The following is a 17223-nucleotide window of genomic DNA, read 5'->3' as shown; positions in this document are numbered from 1 at the left end:
TATACTTTTATTCATATATTTATATATATTATATGTTTTTATAAGTACATAATAAATATATTATATTTTAAACAGATATGTGACTTTAGACAATCTAAAATACATCCCATTCACAGTAGGGGAGAGTGTCAGGAGTCACAGTGTTGCAGCCCAGCATCTGCTGTGAGGCTTTCAGGAGACTTGGTGCTCACCTCCTGCACTTTCTATGCAGCCCTTCTCTTCTTTCACTGTGGTTGTCTCTGATCTCTGCTTATTCTCATGGAATTCTCTCTGGGCCTCTGTACCTGTTTTCTAAACATTTAACTTTGTGTCATATACTGTTTTGGTGTTGCTTATACTCATAATAGCCTAAATTGCTTACATTTCTAAAATCTGTTTCTTCTTTTCTCTTTTTTTTATCTTTTGGAGACATGGTTTCCCTGCAGCCCTAGGTGGCCTGGAACTTCCTATGTAGACCAGACTGTCTTGGCCTTGGTCTCACAGAGATGTACCTGACTCTTCCTCCTGAGCGCTGGGATAAAAGCATACACCATCAAACTCAGCTTAAAAATCATTTCATAACTGAATTTGGAAAGACTTTTTCTTACTGGATAAGGTAAAAAGTCTCCCTTTCCTCTCTCTCTTCTCTCCATTTACATCTCCCTCCCTCTCTCCTTCTTTTCCTCCCTCCCCTTCCTCCCTCTGAATACTTAAATCACATACAAACACACTAAGTTGTGTTTGGGTATTTTATTTTGAAACTCTGGCCTGGATTCTCTATGGAGACCAGGCTGGCCTCGAACTCACAGAGATTTGCCGGCTTCTGCCTCCATAGTGCTGGAATTAAAGGTGTGCACCACCACACACAGCCTCTTCTGAACATTTTGCAGAAACAAAAACTTGAAAATAAGTTGAGGGAGTCTGATGTTCTAAGATAACCAAGCGACATAGGGCAGAAGGCAGCAGGTAGCATGTACACTACTAAATGGCATAGACTGTGAGAATAGAGAGAAATAGGAAAAAAAAAACAAAAAAAAACCAAGACAAACCAGAAAAAACTATTTCCCTCACCAAGCTTCTCATAAATGACAGGACTAAATATATATACTAAAATCAGAATTGGGCAGTTAATCAGAGAGGACTGACAGTTTAGGAAAAAGATAATTTCAGAAACTGATTCCAAACAATAGCTATATCTACATGAGAGTTAAGTTTCACTAAGATGCATAAGACATCTCCAACTTTAATAGGTAACAATGATAACAAACCTGAAACTTAAAAATGGAGTCTACCCAATAATTTAAATTGATTACACTAAATACCAAAACCAAACAGTAGGAAACAAATTTCTTTTAATATGATGTCACTTCATCAAGAACAGACTTTAAATATCAAAATATGCAGGAATAAGTCTGATTTTTCATTTGTGGTTACCTGGCAAACATTCATACTTGATTTTGTATTTGAAGTTTTTCTTTCATGTAAGTAACTTGGTGTGCAAATTTCCCAGTGACATCATGATGTCATTGTTCCTCAAAGTGTACATAATGCCATTCAAAGCTGGGATCAAAATGGTGTAGAGACAGAAGTATTGCTATTCCTTCTGATTGACTCAGTTTGGGCTGTAGGTAGGTGACACTAGCTGTTCCTCAAAACAAGACAACAACTGTGAGGTGGGAGGAGCAGGTGGAGAAGGCCTTGGCTCTACCCTTGGCTGATGACAGTCTCATAATGTTGGAGATAATTTTTCTATAGGAGAAAATTATCAAAAGAAAAGGAAACATAGAAAACACAATCGTACCTACATAAACCCCCATTATTCACAAAAGTCTCACTGCAACAAGCTTGAGTACCAGAGTAATGTCACAGAAGAAATGATTGATTCTGTTGGAACCACAAAAGTGCAAAGAGAATTTCTGGTAGGTTTGTCCAATGCCAACTGTAATTCCACTGATCCAGGAGGCAGCGACCAGCTGCATGCACACATTATAATTCATGAGTGGTGAATATAGCAAAAGTTTACAAGTGGCCACATAGCGGTCATAGGCCATGACCGTCATCAGGAGACACTCAGTACCTCCCAACAAAAGGACAAAGCACATTTGTGTTGGACAGGCCAGCACAGATATGCTTCCTTTTGGGGTGTAAAGATCCACAAGCATTCTCAGGATAGTATCTGTTACATAACCGATTTCCAGAAAGAAAATATTGCTAAGCAAAAAAATACATTGATATCTGGAGTAGGGTCGACTTTGGTCAACAGCATTATAATGTTATTGTACATCAGAATGTTCAAATCAATGAACAAAAATATGAACAGAATCCACTGTCGATGGGGAACATCAGAAAACAGAAGGAGAATCAATTCCATAAGTTCATAGATATTTGGTTTGTCTGTTTTGAATGAATCTCTATCTGCCGATAAGTTAAACCTGAAGAGATTAAGTAAATTGCACTTTACACTCCATGTACATTTATGGTCATTGAATTATATGTGCAGATGTAATTTATTAAATTATGCCCTTTATTCACCTTTTTGTGACTCTGATACTTGATCTTTGAAAAGGAGAGGACATGTAGCTTATCATTTCAACACATAAGTCTAATATATTTTATTTTGCAAGTGTATTGATGCATGTCTTATTTCCAAGAGCATAATTTGGGAAATAGTATTGTACTTTTTAACCTTAAGAAAGCAATTGTGTTACTTTCATTTTTATTATTTGTCTGGGTTTATATTAATTTCTTTATATTAGTATCTGCATTCCATTTTTCCCCACAAATACTTTTCCCTGAGGCTATTTTTAGTGCTTCCTCAAAAGGGATTTTAATCTACCTTTTGCCATTTTACTGCGAATCAACATTCTGCAGCTTATTATTATTGAGAAAAAATTGGATGATTCTCAGTCTAATTTACGCACTCACCTGTCCATTATGCCAAATATGAATACACTAATCTCGGTAGTCACTTCACTGACTTTCCTCACTAACACCTATTTTCCACGGTATGAAAATTTCTAATTCAGTTTAGAATGGAGCTCACCATGCACTCACCTACCACACAAGAGTTGCAGTCAGTTGCCATCTACATGAAAACATCATTTTATATTATATAATTAATAAAGATGATCTTTCACTTAGGCTCTTTCTGCAGTTCTCTTCCCTTCACGTGAGTCAGTTCTCTCTCCTATGATTTTCATAAGCAAGTGCAGCTGCTTTCCTACATTTTCCTTCTGTAAGGTTGCTTGTCTAAGTGCCACTTTCATAAACCTAAATGTGATTTATTTTAGTAATGCAGGGTGCCAGAGAATGTGAATAGGTATAAAAGAGAACAAAACAAAAATTAAATAATTAGACCTGAGCAAGATGGTACACACCTAAAATCCTGATGGTCAGGATGATGAAGGACAAAGATCTCTGAGAGATTCACACCAACCTGGTAATATAGCAAGTTCCAGGCCTCTGTTGCCAAAGGAAGAACTTATCTCAAAACAACCAAAACAAGAGAGGAAGAAGGGAAGGAAGGAAGGAAGGAAGGAAGGAAGGAAGGAAGGAAGGAAGGAAGGAAGGAGGGTGGGAGGGAGGGAGGGAGGAAGGAAGGAAGGAAGGAAGGAAGGAAGGAGGGAGAGAAGAAAGATGTTTATTCTTCATTATTCTTCATTATCATTCATTATGAACTCAGCACTACAAAACAATTCTAACTGCATTTCTTAATGATGTTATTTGACATTCTGAAATACTTATATTTTTAAAATGTCTGAACTCTGTTATTCCTGTTAACCATTGATGATTTGATCAATGCACTGATTCAATTGGCAAATATTCTGAAGTTCTTGTTATTAGTAGTGGTTTTAAGGTTATCATAAATATATTAATATAACCATTGATGCCATTCTATACTTGGTATAAATCTTATTTAATTTCAGAGTTAGGAAATTGATTAGATTATTTACATTAACTTGTGTTATATTATTTAAGTAGTTTAAGTTCAGATAATGATCTCAGATTTCATGTTTTTCTGTTTCAATGGTTTTGATTAACAATTTGAAATACCCTAGGTAAAATAGTCTAACAGCACAATTGCAGCTTACCTTTGTAGATTTTCATGAAAGTGTTTATGAAGATAGAAGTGGATTTTAACCTGTAACTTGAACCCTTCAATCTACCTGTATAGTATGTTTGTTGATTTTGGACATTCACAGTCCTTAAAATAGCAGTACAGACTCCCCTGAGGCCCACCTTCTTTCCTATTAATTATTCTCAGTCCAGCTTCTAGAAGACACTTGTGATGGCAGTTGCTCTGGTTCCTTTCAGAGCTATGTTGTTTGGCTCCAGCCCTTGTAGGCAGAGAGAGCTTTTACTCTTTGGAAAGTGTGTCTTAAAGTGAAGTCATAATTAATTGTCTAGCTTCACTTGAAAGAGGTTGAAATTCTTCCAGCTGTTGACACTGAGGATGTTACAACTTCTGGCTTTGCTTTCCTACTGTATTTAACCTGACTCTGACATCAGATTATAGTGTACTATTGAAAACTGAGTTTCCTTTTCAGTTCCACACACGTTGTCTTCCATATTTAGAGTAGTGATGCCATTTTTAGAAAGACAAAGTTTTATAATTAAATTAACTTTTTAATAAAACCAATATTTTATATTTTTATTGAATCTTTGTGATTTTTTTCATATACTATAATTTGATGGAATTTAGTTCCCCTCCCCCATCTGCAATTCCTCCACTGTTTCCACTCCAATTCAATATACACTACAATAGATAAAATACAGCCTACAGTGTCTGATTTGTGTCCTCGCAACTTTCATGGAAAGCGTTAATATACGGTAACTGCTGGCTTGATTCTTTTCAACACACTTTTACATATTTACAAGTGTGTATGGATCTCACATAAACATGTTGTGATAACTTTTAAATCTGCCTCTGTTTACCACAGTACATCTGTCAAACATTGGTCTTCTGTTCACATTTTTGGCACAGATCCATTCGTATTATGGTTTAATCCTTACTCTATCACTAAAAAAGCATCTACATTTATTTATTTATTTATTTTATTTTATTTTTTTACACACACTTCCCAGATAGCATCCTCCCATACCCTCCCTCCCCCCACTACAGCTCTTATACTCTGATATCCCTACTACGGCCTCAAGGTCACTCCCCATGATGACCTCACTTCTTGTCGAAGTCAACCAGATGATCGAAGTCTGAAGTTCAGCCAATCACCGACGTCCAAGTCCAAAGAATCACCAGCCTTCAAGTCCAACCTTTTCTCAGTGTCCAAGTCCAAGTGATTAAAAGCTTATCCTTTGGATAAGATTGGGGTCCGCTGTTCATTTTCCGAGTTCTCTGCTGGGTTACTACCTGGGAGTCCCTTTGGCCACCCTGGCCAACAACTCAAAAGAAGGTATCTCCTATTTGGCATTGTTGCTTGTTATGTTGCCTTTAGCTATACATATGGACGCTTAAAAAATTATATTGGCCCCTTTAATCTTTGGTTATACTTTCCTTTTGGGTGTTTAAGGCCATAGAGTTGGCCCAGATAAACCAATTTATTTTTACTCTTAAGGCTCTTTGAGGATCTGTTCCTCAAGGGTCACATGGGCTTGGGAGGAGCCCCTGGCTCCTTTCTTTTACCAGCTCTGCCTATGTGAAGATAAGTCAAAGGTCCTGCTCAACCATGGCTGGCTTTGCATGGAAGCATGGAGAAAATGTTTCCTCTGTGTTGACCCTCCTCTTAGTAGACTGGACACTGGTTGAAGTCCATCTCGTGGGGTCTCCTCGGCCTCCTTGATCAAGAAGACAGGTGACCCACCACCAATATAGAACATTTAGGTGAGATGCTCATAGTCCCCGGAACTAGTCAACCTGGGAGGGCAAGGAGCAAAAGGTGTCCTTTATGTCCCTCTGACCAAATTATTATAGGTCTCAATGGATTTCTGTTAAACACCTAAAAAGTTTAGTTCCACCAGTCTGGTATTTTTAATTACTGTATGTCATGAAGATAAATCTACAATTTTTGTCATTCATTTAGATATCACAAACACTTGGCAGTATCAAAGAATCTAAAATATTTACATTGTTTTTGACTTGTCTAAAACTAAGGTATCCTATGAATAAACTTCAGTATGGTTGTGTGCTTGGTGATTAGGAAATATTGACTACTTCTAACTATGAGTTCCACTCTTTCTTAAATAATATTCAGAGTCCAATAGACAACCGGCTTTCAGAGAATTTAAAATTGAAGAAAGAGCATTTGGAAGTAAATCCACTCTGTGTGTCTGTGTGTGTGTGTGTGTGTGTGTGTGTGTGTGTGGCAGGTGTGCACAATCATGGTACAGATGCCACCAGATCAGTGGTCAGAGGACAACCTCTAGGAGTTGGTTTCTCCTCCAAAGTTACTGAGGCATCATCTCTCCTGTTGGTTCGGTAGCTAAACTCTCCACTCCAGGCTTGATGCCCCAATAGCTTCCAGCCATTTCCCCTCACTCTTACAATAATGTGTGTAATGGATTTATAATGCACTACATTTCCTTTTTGAAATAAAAAATAACTTGGAAAGAAATTTGTTAATGTTTCTATTGGAGATTTTATGTATTCATAAATGGTGATACATTATAAAAATTATTTAAAACTCATTTCTAGGTTTTTCTGCATAGAAATTCACTAAAAGTGAATTATATGAGGGGAGAAAATAGTGAAAAATACATATTTTTTTCAATGCTTCCATATTTTGTGAAAATTATCTGCTAGATAGAGGAAAACTTTAGTATCAACTAATATATAAATTCTACTTTCTTGCTGCTAATCCTTTTTTCTCTCTACTTGGTTCTAGTGCAAGTTTCCACACATGCTTCCATTTAAGTTATTTAAGTAAATTAAGAAGAATTTTCACTTTTTACAGAGATGTTTGTTCTGATAATGCACATCAAGTTTACAAAATAACATGTTTAATAGTGACCATTGAGCAATGTGTCCTTTAATTCAAATTGATCAAGTAAGTTGTCATATATAATATGCTAAACAATAAAATAATGCCATGGTGATGTTTATTTTCTGAGATTTTTTGAACTAAATTTACAATTGCATTCACTTGTATATGTGTGGAAGAATTTCTTGCATTGTTCTGTGTTTCTATTTGTATATTTTCAGCAATATATTATTGTATCTATATTCATCAATTTAAATAGCATATAATTTATTTACATATTGTGTATATATATGTAATCATGTAATATAGTATTTATTGTGAGTTAATATATTATAAATAATGTACCAATAGAATATATATATAATCATTGTATACTTTTATTAGTATTTATGTTTTTTATAAGTGCATATAAAATCCATTATATTTTAAACAGATATGTGACATTAAAAATGTAAAATACGTTACATCTATTGAGGGGGACAGTGTATAATGTCAGAGTGTTACAGTCCCATATGTACTGTGAAGGCTTCCAGGAGACTAGCTGCTCACCTCCTCCGGCTCTTTGTAGCCCTTCTCTTCATTGGCTGTGGCTGTCTCTGATCTCTGCTTACTCTCATGGAATTCTCTCTGGAACTGTGTACCTGTATTCATCACATTTACCTTATGTACTGTTTTGATGTGATTTGATGCTCATAATAAACTAAATTGCTTATATACCCATAATCTTTTTTCTTTGTTCTCGTTTCTTGTCTTTTTGAGACATGATCTCCCAGCTGGTCCATAACTTCCTATGTAGAACAGGGTGTCCTGGCCTTGATCTCATAGAGCTACACCTGCCTCTTCCTCCTGAGCACTGGGATTAAAGGATACACCATCAAGCCCAGCTCAAAAAATCATTTCATAACTGAATTTAGAAAGACTTTTTGTTACTGAATAAGGTAAGAAGTCTCCCTTTCCTCTCTCTCTTTTCTCCTGCTCCATCTCCCTCCCTCGCCCCCCCATTTTCTCACTCCTTTTTCCCTTCCTCTGAATACCTAAATCACGTACATAAAGTATATTAAGATACTTCATTCAGACATATTATATTGGGTTTGGGTATTTTATTTTGAAACATCTGATACCATCCTCTTCTGAACAGATTGCCAAACCAAGACTTGAGAAAAAATTGAGGGCGTCTGATGTTCTAAGGTTAGAATGAGATACAGGACAGAAGGCAGCAGGCAACAGGTACACTACTAAATGGCATGGACTGTGAGAATAGAGAGAACTATGAATAGAAAAACCACGACAAAGAAGAAAAAAATATTTCCATCACCAAGCTTCTAATAAATGACAGGACTAAACATAGGCATAAAATCAGAGTAGGGAAGTTAGGACAAAGCTAATCACAGAAGGTGATTCCACACAATAGCTATATGTATATGACAGTTATCCTTTACTGAGATGCACAGGATGTCTCCAAATTAAATGGATAACAATGAAAACAAAGCTGGAATGTAAAAATGGCATCTAATCAATAATTTAGCCCATTTTCAAACTGATTACACTGAATAACAAAACCAGAGTAGGAAACAAATTTCTTTTAGTATGATGTCATTTAATCAAGAATACACTTTAAATATCAAAATTTGCAGGAATAAGCCTGATCTTTCATTTGTAGCTACCTGGCAAACCTGCATACATGATTCTGTATTAGAATTTTTTGCATCATGAAAGTAATTTAATTTGCAAATTTCTCAGTGCCATCATGACATCATTGTTCCTCAAAGTGTATATGATGGGATTCAAAGCCGGGATCAAAATGGTGTAGAAAAGAGAGAGAAGTTTTCTCATTCCTTCTGATTGACTCAGTTTGGTCTGTAGGTAGGTGACACTAGCTGTTCCATAGAACAAGACAACAACTGTGAGGTGGGAGGAGCAGGTGGAGAAGGCCTTGGCCCTCCCCTTGGCTGATGACAGTCTCAGAATGTTGGAGATAATCTTGCCATAGGAGAAAATTATTAAATGAAAAGGAAACATAACAAACACAATCGTACCTACATACACCGCTACCTTATTCACAAAAATGTCACCGCAAGCAAGCTTGAGTAGTGGGGGAACGTCGCAGAAGAAATGATTGATTCTGTTGGAACCACAAAAGTGCAAAGAGAATATCTGGTAGGTTTGTCCAACGCCAACTGTAATTCCACTGCACCAGGAGGCAGCGGCCAGCTGCACACACACATTATAATTCATGAGTAAAGAATATCGCAAAGGTTTGCAAATGGCCACATAGCGGTCATAGGCCATGACCGTCAGCAGGATACACTCAGTACCTGCACACAAAAGGACAAAGCACATTTGTGTTGCACAGGCCAGCACAGATATGCTTCCTTTTGGGGTGTAAAGATCCACAAGCATTCTCGGGATAGTAGCTGTTACATAACAGATTTCCAAAAAGGAAAAGTTGCTAAGGAAAAAATACATTGGGGTCTGAAGAGCAGGGTCGGTTTTTGTTAACAGAATTATAACGCTATTACACATCAGAATATTCAAATAGATGAACAAAAATATCATAAAAAGAATCTACTGTTGATGGGGGACATCAGAAAACCCCAGGAGAATAAATTCCATCACTTCAGATGTATTTGATTTTTCTGTTTTGAATTGGTCTCCATCTGCAGATAATGTAAATTTGAAGTGGTCATTTCAATTGCATTTTAGACTACATTTAATTATTATGGCAACTGGATTACATCACATATGTAATTTATTAAATTATGCCCTCCATTCACCTTATGGTGGTTCTGATACATTACATTTGAAAAAGACAAATCATGTGACTAATGTCAATTTAATATATAAATCTAATATATTTTATTTGCAAATATATTGACATTTCAATTTTTTCCTGAATATATTATCAAAAATTTTTGCTTTTGAACTTCTAGAAAATAATTGTGTTACTTTATTTTTTTATTATTTTTCTTGGTTTATATTATTTTCTCTGTATTAGTAGTTGCATTCCATCTTTCTTCCCTAAAAATGATTTTCCCTTGATGATTTCTTTTACTGCTTCTTCAAAAGGAACTTTTAATTCCAAATTTTGCTTTTCAGTAAGAATCAATATTTCGAAGCTAATTGCTACTGAATATGATGGCTGAGTATCACTCTAATTTGTGCACTCACTTGTCCATTATGCCAAATATGAATCCATCATCTCAGTATTCAATGACTTTCCCCACTAACACCTATTTTCCAGGGTATGAAAAAATCTGATTCAGTCTAAGCATGCAACTCACATTTTTAGCTTCTACATGAGAGTTGGGGTCAATGGACAATTACATGTATAAAAACATCTTTGTATATTATATATAAGTAATAAACATCATCTGTTTCTTGGACTGTTTCTGTAGTTCCCTTCATGTGAGTCATTTCTCTCTCATATAATTTTCATAAGCAAGTGCAGCTGCTTTCCAACGTGCCCCCTCTGTAATGTTGATTATCTAAGTGCCACTTGATAAACTTAAATATGATTTATTTTAGCCATGCAAGATTCCAGAAAATGTGGATACAAATTATGAGCAACAAAACTAAAACTAGCATTAATGAGCATAATCCCAGCACTCAGGAGGATGGGGGACAAAGATATCTGTGAGATTCAGGTCAATCTGTTCTGCATAGAAATTTTCAGGCCACCTGGGGCTACAGGGAGACCATGTCTCAAAAAGAGAATGAAAAAGAATGATGATGAAAGAAAGAAAGATAAAAAAAAGAAATAAAGAAAAAGGAAGGAGGGAGGGAGGAAGATGTTTACTCTTCACATTATCATTCATTATGAAGTCAGTACTGCGAAAAGAATTTTAACTGCATTTTGTAATGTTTTTCTCTGACATTCTGAAATACTTATGCATTTCCGAAATATCTGAATTCTCTTATGCCTGTGAAACACTGATGATTTTGGTTAATGTACTGAGAGATTGAATTGGCAAATACGCTGCTGTTTCCAAATTATGTTAGTATTTGTTTTAAATATCATCATTGATAACAATATCATTACTTGGTATAAATCATATTTCATTTTATTTCAGAGTTAAGAAATTGAATAGATGATTTACATTAACCTATGTTACATTATTTAATTATATTAACTTCAGATAATGATCTCAATTTCATGTTTTCCTGTTTCAATGATTTGATTATCAAATTGGAAATATCCTCAGTAAAACAATCTAGCAGCACAATTGCAGCTTACCTTTGTAGATTTTCATAAACGTGTTTATGAATATGTAGAAGTAGATTTTAGCCTGTAACTTGAACTCCTCTCCAATCTACCTGTAGAGTATATTTGTTGACTTTGGACATTCACTGCCCTTAAAATAGCAGCACAGACTCCCCCGGGGACCACCTTCTTTCCTATTAATATATTCTCAGTTCAACTTCTAGGAGACACTTGTGATAGTAGTTGCTCTGGTTCCTCAGCGCTGTGTTGTTTGGCTCCAGCCCTTGTTGGCAGAAACAACTTTTACTCTTTGGGGATTATGTCTCAAAGTGAAATCCTAATTAACTGTCTAGCTTCACTTTAAAGGAGTTGAAATTCTTCCAGCTGTTGATACTGAAGATGTTACACCTCTCTGGCTATGTTTTCCTACTGTATTTAGCCTGATTCTGACATCCAGATACCAGTGTACTATTGAAAATTGAGTCTCCTGTTCAGTTCCACACACGTTGTTCTTTCTGTTGTCCATATTTAGAGTAGTGATGCCGTTTTTAGAAAGAGAACTTTTTATAACTAAATTAACTTTTTTATAAAACAGATTTTTTGAATTTTTGTGATTTTCTTAAGTATAATTTGGTGGTATTTAGATACCTCCTCCATCTGCATTTCCCCCACTGTTTCTTCCCCAGTTCAATACACACTATTGTATATAAAATACAGCCTATAGTGGTCTGATTTGTGTTCCCACAACTTTGATGGAAATGTAAATATATGGTAGCCATTATCTTGATTCTTTTCCACACAATACTAGATACTTATGTGTGTATGGTTCACACCGTAAACATTTTGTGATAAGTTTTAAAATCTGCCTTTCTTTGTGACAGCACACCTGTCATACACTGGTCTTCCATTCACAATATTGGCACAGATACATTCATGTTAAGATGTAATCCTTACTCCATCACTAAAATAGCATCTGAAAATTTTGTTATTCATTTACATATCATAATCATTTGACAGTATCTCAGAAACTAAAATATTTGCTTTGTTAATGAGTTGTGTAAAACTAAAGTATGCTATGATAATACTGTATGGTTGTGTGGCTGGTGATTAGGAAATACTGATTATTTCTATCTATGAGTTCCACTATTTCTTAAGTGATTATCACAATCTATAGACAACCGGATTTCAGAGAATTTAAAATTAAAGAAAGAGCATTTGGAAGAAAATTCATTGTGTGTATGTGCATGTATGTATGTGTGTGTGTGTGTGTGTGTGTGTGTGTGTGTGAAGAAGGCCGGTCTGCACACACATGGTACATGTGCCACCAGATCGAAGGTCAGAGGACAACTTTCAGGAGTTATTCTCTCTTCCCAAGTTATTAAGCCATAGTCTCTCCTATTGTTTCTGTGGCTGAACTGCACACTCCAGAGTTGATGGCCCAAGAGCTTCCAGCCAATTCTGCTGACTCAACATACACCTCACTATAGGATTGCTGGGATTAGACATGCACACTACCACATCTAGCTTTTTTACGTGTTCTGCAGATTGGAATCAGGTATTCATGATTGCAGAGCCAGAACTTATATACTCTCAGCTATGTCTCAAGTCCCACGAATCCACAATTAAGAGTATCAAATTATAAGGTGCATTATTTCTACCTTACGTTATGGAAACTAGTCACATGACCCTCCCATAAACTATAAAACGCGTCCATTTTGATTCATCATGAATTGTCAGGCACTTAAGTGACATGTTCTTGGTTCCAGTTTAAAATCATTTCCTTCCATTTTTAAAATATTTTTAAAATTTTATTTATTATTTTTATTTCATGTGTATGAGCGTATTGCCAGCATGTATGTGAATGTACCCATGTCATGCAATGCCACAAAGGCCATAATAAGGCTTTGGATTCCCCTGGAACTGGAGTTAAGGAAGGCTCATAGCCAGCATGTGGTTACTGGGACTTGAACCCAATCCTCTTCAACAGCAATAAGTGCTCTTAACCACTGAGCCATCCCTCCTGCCCTCCTCCCCATTTTTTGTTGCTTAATCTCACTGGAATGTTATTAAACGCAGTGCCCTATGACCATGGCCCAGCATAAAATTTCTCCTATCTGGAAATCTTCTGCTCTCAATTATGTAGTTCTTTACATTTTGTTTAAGACCCTTTAAAAGACGTCAGGATATAGACAAGGTGTTACAGATTCTTTGCCAGGAAGTAGCATGGCTAACACCATTCCAAATTCCAACAGAGCCAATTCCTGTCTGAATCTCACAAGTCTCACAGGTGTAGTATTAAACTGGCTTCTATTGACATATTTTTGGTTTGTATGTATGTATTTTTTAGAATTTCAGATGATTGCACTGCATTTGTCTCTTTTCCTCTTTCTGTGTGCATATCCATTTTCTAGAACTGTAGAGTGGGCAGTAATATATGAGAGCAATTCAAAATGAAATCAGTATAATGTTCACATTACAAAATAGATTTACAGTGTTTCATTCATAACTTTTATTTGAATTCTGTTTTACTTTATTAATTTGTTCTCCTTGTTTCCCTTAAATAATTACAAAACAGAAAACATATTTCTTGAATCTTATCATTTTCCTGTAAAGAATATTCTCCTTTAAGAACTGTGGGTAACCAGTATGAATCATACAAAAAATATCTCAGTGTCTCTGTGCTCCTACATGAACACAACACAAGTAATATAATAGGAGCATTTCTTCCATGTTGTAAAAGTATTTTCTTTTCCAACATTATACATTTTTTTTTGTTTTCCAAGAGCCCAATTTCTTAGGCCCACTTAATATATGTCAGTAATGTAAGTAAAAGCAAATGTTTGGAGGTTTATGTCAGGTATCTATGATGGCCCATTGATTAGGGACTATTAGTCAAATATTTTTCTCACTTGATTGCATTAATCTATGTAATTCTTAAAATGTTTCCTTATGTTTGGACTGCCAATTTGGATGCTCACAGATTTGAGGTATTTTGTATGTTTGTGCTGGATAGCTTTAGTGTCAACTTGACACACCTGGGTTGAGGGAGCCTCAATTGGAGAATTGCCTCTATTGGACTGGCCTGTGGCCATGTCTGAGGGGCATCTTCTTGATGAGTGATGTGGGAGGGCCCAGCCCACTGTGGGTGGTGCCATCCCTGGGCAGGATGAGAAAGCAGGCTGAGCAGGGGCCAGGACAGCAAGCCAGTAAGCAGCATTCCTCCATGGCCTGTGCTCCTGCTCCTGCCTCCAGGTTCCTGTCCTGAGTTCCTATCTTAGGCTCCCGGATGAACTGTGACCTGGGATATGTAAGCTAAATAAACCCTTTCCTCCCCAAGTTGGTAGTGATCAGAGTAATTTGTCACAGCAATGGAGAAACAAACCAGGACATTGATGAATTAACTTTATATCTAAAAACTCTGAAGATGGGCAAGCATGATGGTACACACCTGTGGTCCCAGCACTTGGGAGGCAGAGGCAGGAGGATCTCTGTGAGTTCAAGGCCAGCCTGGTCTACATAGTGAGTTCCAGGACAGCTGGGGCTGTAGGGAGACGCTGTCTCAAAAGGACAAAAAACCAAAACAACAGCAACAAAAAAAAATCTTCTGAAGACATTCACTGATGAAACATCATTCTCAAGTCTTTTTCTGTTATTTTTTTAATTTCTAAATTTTTATTGAGCTTTGTGCACTTCTTAAATTTAGACCCCTTCACCCACCCATGCTCCCATATAGCCCCCACCCACCAGACTTTACACATTGTTTAATCTTTGTTAAGTCCTATCCTGTCAAGCATTGTACCCACATATCCTTCCATACAAATATATCCACCGAGTCTAGTCAGCTTTTCTAAAGGGCTTAAGAAATCAGTTGCCAACAGTTCCCAGGCTAGGGCCAGTCTGTCCCCCATTTCCCTAGATCTACATTGGTGCTTGTCTGATTGAGTCCACATGGATTTTGTACATGAGGACACCATTGCTCCAAATTCACATGAGTGAGCTTCCAGTGGCCTAAAAGCTGTTTCCCTAAGTTCATGGATCAACCCTTTCTCTTAAAATCATTTCACCCTCTATTCAGCAATGGTCTGTAAGCCATAGGTGAATGAAGTATAATATAAGATTCCTATCCAGGAACACATACTCTGCAATTTCTTATTCTCTAGAACTTAGCCAGTTGTGGCCTTCAGTGTGCTTCACACTCTGTTGTATAAGGAAGCTTTACTGGTGGGAGTTGTGGGGTGCACCAGTATGCTCTACCCCATGTTCCATGAAGTTTCATGAGCCTTAGTTGTGTAGCTTCCACTGTAGCTATGTCACCTAGGGCTGGGACTATCTCAGTACTATATTCTCTGTGTGTGACTTTTTGTGGAACTCTGTAATGCTCTCCATCTGTTGCAAAAAGATGTTTTTTTTTTTTGATGAGTGGTATATGGTACACTTGTTTTTAAATGTAATGATCCATGTTTAGCATATGGTAAGAAATTTCATTTGTCTATTCTATGACAGAAATAGGTTTCTCTAGGATCTATGACCACTCCTGCCTTGGATATTAGATATAATTATAGTGCCAAACATGAGTTCCCTTATACTGAGAGGGTGTTATGTCTATATAAATAGTTGTGAATTACCCCCAGGTAACAGTGGCAAGACTGCTCTAAAAGTAGTAGTTTGCTGTGTCAGTTCTTGTGGTTACCAGACTTTAGATCTGTGTCAGACCATTGAATGATTTTCTCCCTTAGCAGCTTTTATAGTTTCTTTCAGAACAATGAGAGCTACTCCAGGGAGAAAGCTTCCAGGTCAATTCCAACTCAATTGCTCCAAGTTCTCTGTCTAAAGTATAAACTGTCCTTAACAGTACGGTCTTGCCTTCAGTTTTGTTAGATATACAAGTCCTCTAGCAATACACTAGTCTAGTTTGGGAGTCTCTTGGATTACTCAGACTATGATCTCAAAGGGAGGTCTCTCCTTTCTGGCTTTGTGCTCCTTGCCATACAGCTCCAGGTATACACATGCACTAACATTCTGACACCGTATGTGTTTCTCAGGGGATTCCTGAGCCAGGACCGTTCCCTCTGTCTCCACTAGGCACCCAACTCAATTCATTTCTCCTATCTCTTGTGACAACCTACATCCTCCCTTCCCAGCCAGGTGGCTTGGTTTCCCCTCCCCTCCCCCCATAACATCTGTCCCCACCATGTTCTCTCTCCTGACTTCTGCCCCAACACACATGGCCCCCTGTGTGTCCCTCCCTCATCCCCTTCCAGCAGAACACTCCTACTTTCCCCTCCTCTGCAGTGGTACCATCTGTTCCCTATTAGTCCCCTCTTTCTTTGGGGCTCTTTCCCTTTACCACCATGTCCTTTTCATTTTCCTGGTTGCTGCTATACATCAGTACATATACTCACAAATAACAGATTAGTACTACAATATGCAAATGAGAAAGATCATAGGATGCTTGCATTTCTGAGACTGCATTGCTTCACTCAGTATATGAGATTCTAGTTCTATTCATTAACCTAAAAAATTTACAATTTATTCATTTGTTACTGCTGTGTAGAACTCCCAAAGTTTAAATGTACTATATCCTCACTATGCATTTGTCAATTGAGGGGCATTTAGGTTGGGGAAAGATCAGCAACAAACATGGATGTATAGGTATCTCTACAGTAGGATGATGTCTTCAGGTATATGTCAAGGAGTGGTATAAGTGGATCATATAGTAGATTCAATTTCAGCTTTATAGAGTTCTCCATAATGTTTTCAATAGTGGTTGCATGAGTTTTCATTTTCACCAGCAGTGATGAGAATTCCCCTTTCTCCATATCATTGCCAGTATTGTGGTGTCATTTTCCTCTTGATCTTAATAAGTATGATGGTTAAGATGGAATTTTAAAATGGGATTTATCTGAATTTCTCTAATTATGAAGAATGTTGAGCAATTTTTAACATGCTTCTTAAATGCTTTTATTTCTTCATTTGGGAACTCTTCAGCTCTGCAGCCCATGTTTGTATTGGGTCATTTATTTTCTTGTTTCTTTGTTGTTTTGAATTCTTTGTATATTCTGGGTATTAATCATATGTAGAATGTGTAGAAAGTGAAAATTTTCTCTC

General features: G+C 36.8%; 2 pseudogenes; both read right to left on the bottom strand.

Annotated features, from left to right (window-relative positions):
* Nucleotides 1-1456: 1456 nt before the first annotated feature.
* On the bottom strand, nt 1457-2392 carry LOC103731993 (annotated as a pseudogene).
* A 6229-nt stretch (nt 2393-8621) lies between these two features.
* Nucleotides 8622-9584, bottom strand: LOC103731995 (annotated as a pseudogene).
* Nucleotides 9585-17223: the final 7639 nt, after the last annotated feature.

The sequence above is a fragment of the Nannospalax galili genome, unplaced genomic scaffold (assembly GCF_000622305.1).
Source record: "Nannospalax galili isolate Female #2095 unplaced genomic scaffold, S.galili_v1.0 scaffold6975, whole genome shotgun sequence".
NCBI lineage: Eukaryota > Metazoa > Chordata > Mammalia > Rodentia > Spalacidae > Nannospalax > Nannospalax galili.
This window is presented reverse-complemented; position numbering and strand designations above follow the sequence as displayed.